A 7,644-nucleotide genomic window follows, 5' to 3' on the forward strand; every position below is an offset into this window, starting at 1 on the left:
GACTAAAATAGTACATTGCATACAGTATGTACTTACTATTTATTTGTATATTAAGAACAAATATGCATTTGTTGTACAAAATCAAAATGAATTGTCAGTTAAATTGCAATTATGTCTTCAATATATATACTCACTATGAATATTATAAGGTGAGGCATTCTCATTTTCTTTGAGAAACTCTAATACTATCAGTAACTTTTTTTATTTTTTCTTACCCAGAGCTTGTGTAATCCTTCCACTTAATTGTAGCTTCCATATGCTTTCTGGTTTCACTGATAGTCAGATATAGATAGGGTCCATTTCTTCCAGTGACATAATAACATTTTAGTCACTGGACAAAAATTTTAAATTGAGAATTCCAAATTCTCAACTAATGTTAGTTGATAATCTAATAATTATGTCTTAGCACTCTCTTTACCTCTTTTTGGCATCCAGTCAGTATTGTTACAGACACAGAAAAAGTTTTCCTAAGACCATCATTGATGTATTTTTACAATTTCATGAGTTACTATGCCACACTCTCTCACCCCACAAATTCAATACCAGGAAGCTACTGTTTTAATGTTTTTTTTTTTTGCATTCAGCCAAGTTGTCCTCAAATACACTTATTTGACAAGCTTGTCACCAGTCAAATAGCCAAAAGTTTTTCAGAATGTTAGGACTTTAGAGTACTTCAACTTAATTGGCTTAATTAAGCAGGTTATCTTCTAAAACTTAAGGTTACTTTCTATTCTAATGAACCAGCAGAATATCATTTCAATAGAGGCAATCTGTACATGTAGCAATTTAATCCAAATTTAACTGCCATACAGTCAATCAAGAAGCATTTATTAAGTACCTACTATGTGCCAGACTCTATGCTAAGGTCTAAAAATATAAAGAAAAGCAAAAAAAAAATAGTCCTGTCCTCAAACAGTTCATCGTAATGGTGAATACATCCCCAACACCTATGTCTACATAAGATATATAAAGCATAAATTGGAGATATTTAACAGACGAATTTTATCTGGGATCTGAATGAAGCCAAGAAAGCTAGAAGTTGGAGAGGAGGAGTGATAGCATTCTAGGCATGGAGGAAAAGTCAATGAAAATGTCTAGAGTTGGGAAACTGCCTTTTTTTGAGCAACAACAAGGAAGGCAGTGTCATTGCATTACAATGTACATGGGGGTAGGAGGGAGGAGAGCAAGTTTTAAGAAGCCTGAAAAAGATAGAAGTGAGCCAAGTAATGAAGGGCTCTGAAAGTCAAACAGAGGTTTTTATATTTGATCCTGAAGATAATAGAAAGCCACTGGAGTTTATTAAATAAGGGTATGAAATAATCAGACCTATGCTTCAGGAAGATCATGTTGACAGTTAACTGCAAGATGGACTAGAGTGGGGAAAGATTTGGAGTGAGAACAACAACCAATAGGCTATTGCAAGAGTCCAGGCATGAGATGATGAGGGTTTGCACAGACATGTTGCCAGTGTCAGAGGAGAGAAGATGCAAATACAAGATATGTTATTAAGTTACAATCAAAAGGTCTTTGAAACAAATGGGATATGAAGATTGAGAAAATGAAAAGTTGAGGATGACACCCAGATTGGCCATTTTAGTGACTCTGAGGATGACAGTGCCTTCAATCTTAATAGAGAAGTTGAATACCAATTATACCAAAAGATTAATTTGTCTTTAAACTATTTTTCTTTTGTTGAATCAACTTGTTTTTGGTTTCTTCTTTTTTGCCTTTCCATTTCCCTTTTCCTCCCCTCTTCTCTCCCCTTTCATCTTCTTTTCTCTTTTCTCTTCTTTTTTTTTCTTTTTTACTGCAAGGACCAATCATTTTCATGACATGTAGATTAAGCTACAGTTTGTTCAGCTAGTAATGACTGAACATATTGCTTATAGAGCTAATAGAAGTTTTTGGTTTTGTCTTATTATCCAAGGTATCCATTTTTTCCCTCCAGAACAGTCTCCCCATCTATATCTATATATCTATACACACACTCATACCCACACCCACAACCCTCCCCCCCACATATATTTGTTAGAAGTTGATCTGATTACATACACACACTTATATTCAGTAAATAAATTACAGCAATCTTTTAATTATAGGCTGGTGAGTTCCAGGCTTATTTGAGAGGTGACTAAATATAAAAAAGTTTATATTTTACTGACATTATACATCATTCAGTCAATAATCATTTATTAAATGATTGCAATGTACCAGGCACTGTTCTAAGCACTGGAGTACAAAAAGAAATGAAAGGAGCTCACAATCTAATGGGGGAGAAAACAAACAAGAAAGTGTAAACAAGCTGTATACAGAATAAATAGGAAAAAAAATAATAGAGCAAAAGGTACTGGAATAAAGTGGAGTTGGGAAAGGTTTCCACTAGAAAATGGGATTTTAGTTGGGATTGGTAGTAAGCCAGGGAAACTAGGAGACAGAGATGCAGAGGGAGAACATTTTAGTCATGGAGGACAGCTAGAGAAAATGCCTGGAACTAAGAGATGGAATGTCTTATTCATGGAAGATTGAAGAGTATGTGGCAGGGAGGAAGGTACAAGAAGACTGGAAGAGTGAGGGGGTAGGTTATGAAGGGCTCTGAGTGTAAGAGAATTCTGTATTTGATGCTAGTGAGTCACTAGAGTTTACTGAGTGGGGGTAGTGGTGATGGTGACATGGTGGGACCTGCACTTTAGGCACTCTGGTGCAGTGGATAGAGAATTGGAGAACTGACCTTGAAGATCCAGAAACCTGAGTTCACATCCTGCTTCTAACATCCATTTGTCTTTGTGATACTGGGAAAGTCACTTGAATTCTTTGTGTTCTAGGTATCAGAGCTGCAGAGAAAGTACTGATTTCCAATGGTAAAGGGAATACTCTCAGTGGGAATCTCCTCTAACAAGGAAAGCAGAGGTTCAGTCTTTATCCATAGAGTAGGAAGGGAATGAAGGAGAAAACCAAATTAGGAACAAGGGTGATTTGGGTCTTGGAATGAAGAGACTTGATGAGTTAGGAATCAGATATTACAAGTAGGAATTTACCTTATATTATAACCTTATTTAATTCTCACTTCCCCTCAATACCTAAATTCCCTAAGACCAGATCAGGTATGAGAAAAAAATTCCATTTTACAATCTGCAACTTCTGAGGTTGTAATCTGGTAATCAAAGGAAGAAGTAGAGAATGAAGAAAGAGTACCAGAGAGTGCCAATCTAAATTTAGGGCTTTTATCCAACTTTCTAGCATTTAAAAACATATAGATTTCTATCTCATGACAGAGATTTCTGAAGAAAAATACATTGTTTAGCCAAGATAGAATATTGTTAGCAGGGCATCATTTTTCTAATGACCAGAAAGAGAAAATGGGTTGAGAATAGAGAGCACAGGAAAATGCAATGTTCTCGATATTCCTTAGACTCTAGTATTACAATCTGTAGTGAATGGCGTCGAAGGTCTATACTACCAGTATTTCAATGAGAAAGTCCAAATCTTGCCTTAACAGGTGCTACAAAGTCAACTAAAATATGACTGCTTCAATTAATTTCATAATGCATATTTTCTGGCTGTTGTGACTCTTCTTGTGATGTGCCCAAGACTATTTTTGCTAATTAAGATATTTATCATTACAACTGCCATTCTTTCTTTGGGAATATAAACAAATCAATATTGTTTTCCAGAGAATATATGCATACATACATACATACATACATACATACATACATGTTTGAAGTAGGTGTAGTTGTACTGTGTATATATGTGTCTTTATAAATTATTAATGGCCTTTTTTCCTATTAGTAGAGTCCTTGTGTATTAGAAGTTTGTCCTTCCCCTTATAGAATCTAGGGCAACATTTATAACTAGAAACCCAAGGTAAATTTTATAAGCACCTCTGTCAAAAGGCTTTCCTCCTCTCCCTAGAGAGTGTAGCCAGAGGCTACTCTCCTAGTAATTGCCAAACCATTTATAAACGCAGAGAAGTGTTGGGAATACTTGTTCTCAGACCAAATGCTGTTTTGGGCAGTTTGATGGCACAATGGATAGAGTGACAGGTCTGAAGTCAGGAAGACTCATTTTTCTGAGTTCAAATCTGGCCTCAGACACTTATTAGCCATGTGACCCTGGACAAGTCACTTAATCTTGTTTGACTCAGTCTGTAAAATGAGTTGGAGAAGGAAATGGCAAATAACTCCAGTGTCTTTGCCAAGTAAACCTCAAATGGGGTCATGAAAAGTTAGGCTTGACTGAAAAACAACAATATGTGGTTCTAATTGCTTCCTTCTATTTTTTCTTTACACCCCTAATCCAGCCAAGATGTTTTTCTTTGTCTCTAAAATTGTGACTATGAAGGTTAATTACAAGCTGAACCCATGCTGTTCCATAGTGCCTAAGTTTACAGTTGATAGATTTTTGCACCCCCTTCTTTAGGAACCTCAAGCAACTTTGGGGGAAATAAACATTTCAGCCCCTATATTTCTCTTCCCTTTTAGCCAAGTAAAGTGTGCAAAGATCATGAAAGATAGATCTAAGAGAAAAGGCAACAGAGAATACCTTCCTTCTTCACTTATCACTATCCTAGAGCACCTCAGGAGGGCAGGAAGCTAACATGTCACTGATGAGACTCTTTATGTATAAAAAGAAAAAAGCTGGAAAGTCATACATGGCATTCCTTTCCCTTCTCCCACCTCCACTATCATTTCAGAAACTGACCTGGGTGCAGACTGGGAGATGTGCAAAAATTCTATATTCTGCAGTCCTTCTGAGTACTTGTTTGAAAAATATGTGTGTATATGTATGTATGTATGTGCATGTGTGTGTGTGTGTGTGTGTGTGTGTGTGTATTCACTACCTAGTATGGGCGCTGATTTACTGCAGACACACTCATTTATAGAAGCATTTACTACTTAATGTAGCAATTAAAATGGAAAGGAAAACATGATCTTTTTTTTGTTGTTGTTCATTACAAGGAAAAATGAACCTATAACATAGCACCAATTCAGCAGAGAAGCCTATTCTCACATTTACATGTATATAGTTAAAAATTAAGAAGCTGAATAAAGAAAAAAAATTCACAAATTGTGTTTTATTTACTTACTAAAAGTGATCATCACTTCCCACTAATCCCAATTTAATCCACTAACTAATTTAAACAAGCCTGGAAAACACAACATCTTGACTAACTCAGTCTCTTAACCTCAGCTAGGAACTTCCAGTCTCCATCATCCTAGTTTACCATGGTCCTTCTCAAAACAACATTTTTTTTTGCCATCTGACTTGCAAAGCAATATATGAAGTGGTGACAGCCTCCACATATTGGTATTTAAACTCATTATCCTATAGGGCTAAGGCACTTGGCAGCAGTGTGTTAGAACAGCACAAAATAAGGGATGAAGTTCAGTTCTTCCCTCCCAAAGTATTTGGATGAGTGATAAATGGGATAAAGTTCCTAATTAACCTGTTTGTTTCTATTTGCCCCTTTGTATTAGTGCTCAGAACACAACAGGATTTAGATTTTTCATAAGATGAAGCTAAGGATCAGAGCGTAAAGTCACTTCCCCAAGGTCACACAGGTAGCAGAGATAGGTAGGAATCAAACCAATGTGCCCTGATTACAAATCCAGTGTTCCTTCTTTTGTATTGTATCATCCTGAGTGAAAAGTGTACCGCACTTCAATTCATTATAAAGGATGGACAGATGGATGGAAAGATGGATGGATGAAAAGTTAAGAAGCATAGTGGCAGTAAAATTGACCCAAGATGCTTTGGATTAGGAAATAAACTTCATCGTCCTATTGTCTGTTAAATATTCTGCATCTATATAACAAATACATGTACATAATTTGCAAATGTCTATACGTGTATTGTTACATGTACTCAGCATGTGGGTATGTGTGATTTATTGGTTTGTGGTGGTAAAGGTTTGTTCACTGGTAATGCATGGCACTCACATTATTTAATATGAAAAATTTCATTCTTAAATGGAAATTTCTTTAGGGACATAGAGGAATGTTAGGCAAGTCTGTCTTGTTCATTTCTCTGGATTAGATGAGCAGTATCTAATCCCATGTACTATGTTCAGTGATTATTTAGTTAACACTCAGTATTGACAAGGATAACAATCAATTATCATCAGTGGAATTAATTAGAGGTACCTTCATGTGTGTAATTACCAATACTTTTATCAGTACCATCCTCCAGCATGAAAAAAAGCACTTGATACCTTTTATAAATATTACTCTTAACATTCTAATGCAGGTCATCAAAGCAGATTCCAGTGCTCTTAGATGGATTGGATACATACATACATACATACATACATACATACATACATATATACATGAACAGACATGCACATATGTGTAGATATAAATATAGACACACAACACACGTATAATATATTCCATTATATATAATATATTGCATTATTTATTCCATTATTTATTAATAGTATTAAAGATATATTTCATTTCATATTACAGCTGAGTAGATTCTGTTACTTTGTGCTCCATCATTTTGGTTTTCCTTCAATATAGCTGTCTCTCAAAATATCAGTTTAGAAAAAAGCAAACAACCCTCTGAGGGACCTCATGTACCCACATTTTATCATCATTTTGTCATGGATGAGGGCTGTTTTCTTGTCTTTTTTAAATGAGTAGCACAAGGTGCAGTGACATGTCACAAAAAAAACAGAGTGACAGGCACATGTTTCAGATTAGTTTCATGGCTATTTTTACTCTGTCATAATCCTCCAGGGTCTTTCCAGAAGGCTTGCAAAATGTTAACTCCCATTATAAGTAAGAGAGGTATGGGATGCCAACATTTAAATATATTTGGCTTATGCTAGATTGATGACCGGGAGAATTCTCTTCAAACATAAAAGAAAGAAAGGTTTTTAGCATTGTACACAAGGGAGTGCCAATCATTTTCTAGTACTGTATATAATACATTTTAGTTCAACAGTTTCTTAAAGGAATGATTTATGGTCTGCTCTGAATGAAGCATGGTACTATTGTTTATAGCATGTCTCATTCTTTTGCAATTTATTCTTAATGAACTAAAGTTCAACAATTCCCTGCAATATAATTCAAATTCTTGCATAAGCCTGCCAAAACAGGTCAGGAATATTTAATAATCAAAGCACCAACTTTCAGCAAAAATATTCAAATAAGCTGCAGCAGTCACAAGACTCAGGCATGAAACCAGCTTCATATTCTTTTGATCCAAATTGAAAGTGGCAAGTGATCATTGCTAGTATCCCAAGCTGTATTTCTTTCTTTCTTTTTTCTTTCCTTCCTTTTCTTCCTCCTTCTAGATAAATTGGCAGTAGAGATGGATGTGCTTTAAGTCAGGAGATTCTGATCTGTCCTGTCAATCTTCCTTTACAATTATTATGCTGCAGGCAGCCATTTACATCTGTCGATGAATATCCTGGTTGCTAAGACCAGAGATCATTTCTCCTATTCTGCAAAGAGCAATGCAAACATGCCTTTTAAATCCTGTACTATAAGCAGACTTTATAAAAACGAATAAGTGCCTTTGTGAGAAGGAAAACAGCTTATCGAAAAAGCTCAGCTAGAGATCTTAGTCAGACCTGTATTTTTGCCATAGATGTGTATGAATCCATATTTTAAATAACCATAGTTGTGAAGTTAT

The sequence above is a fragment of the Vombatus ursinus genome, unplaced genomic scaffold, assembly GCF_900497805.2.
Source record: "Vombatus ursinus unplaced genomic scaffold, bare-nosed wombat genome assembly UNPS02009573.1, whole genome shotgun sequence".
NCBI classification, from domain to species: Eukaryota; Metazoa; Chordata; class Mammalia; order Diprotodontia; family Vombatidae; genus Vombatus; species Vombatus ursinus.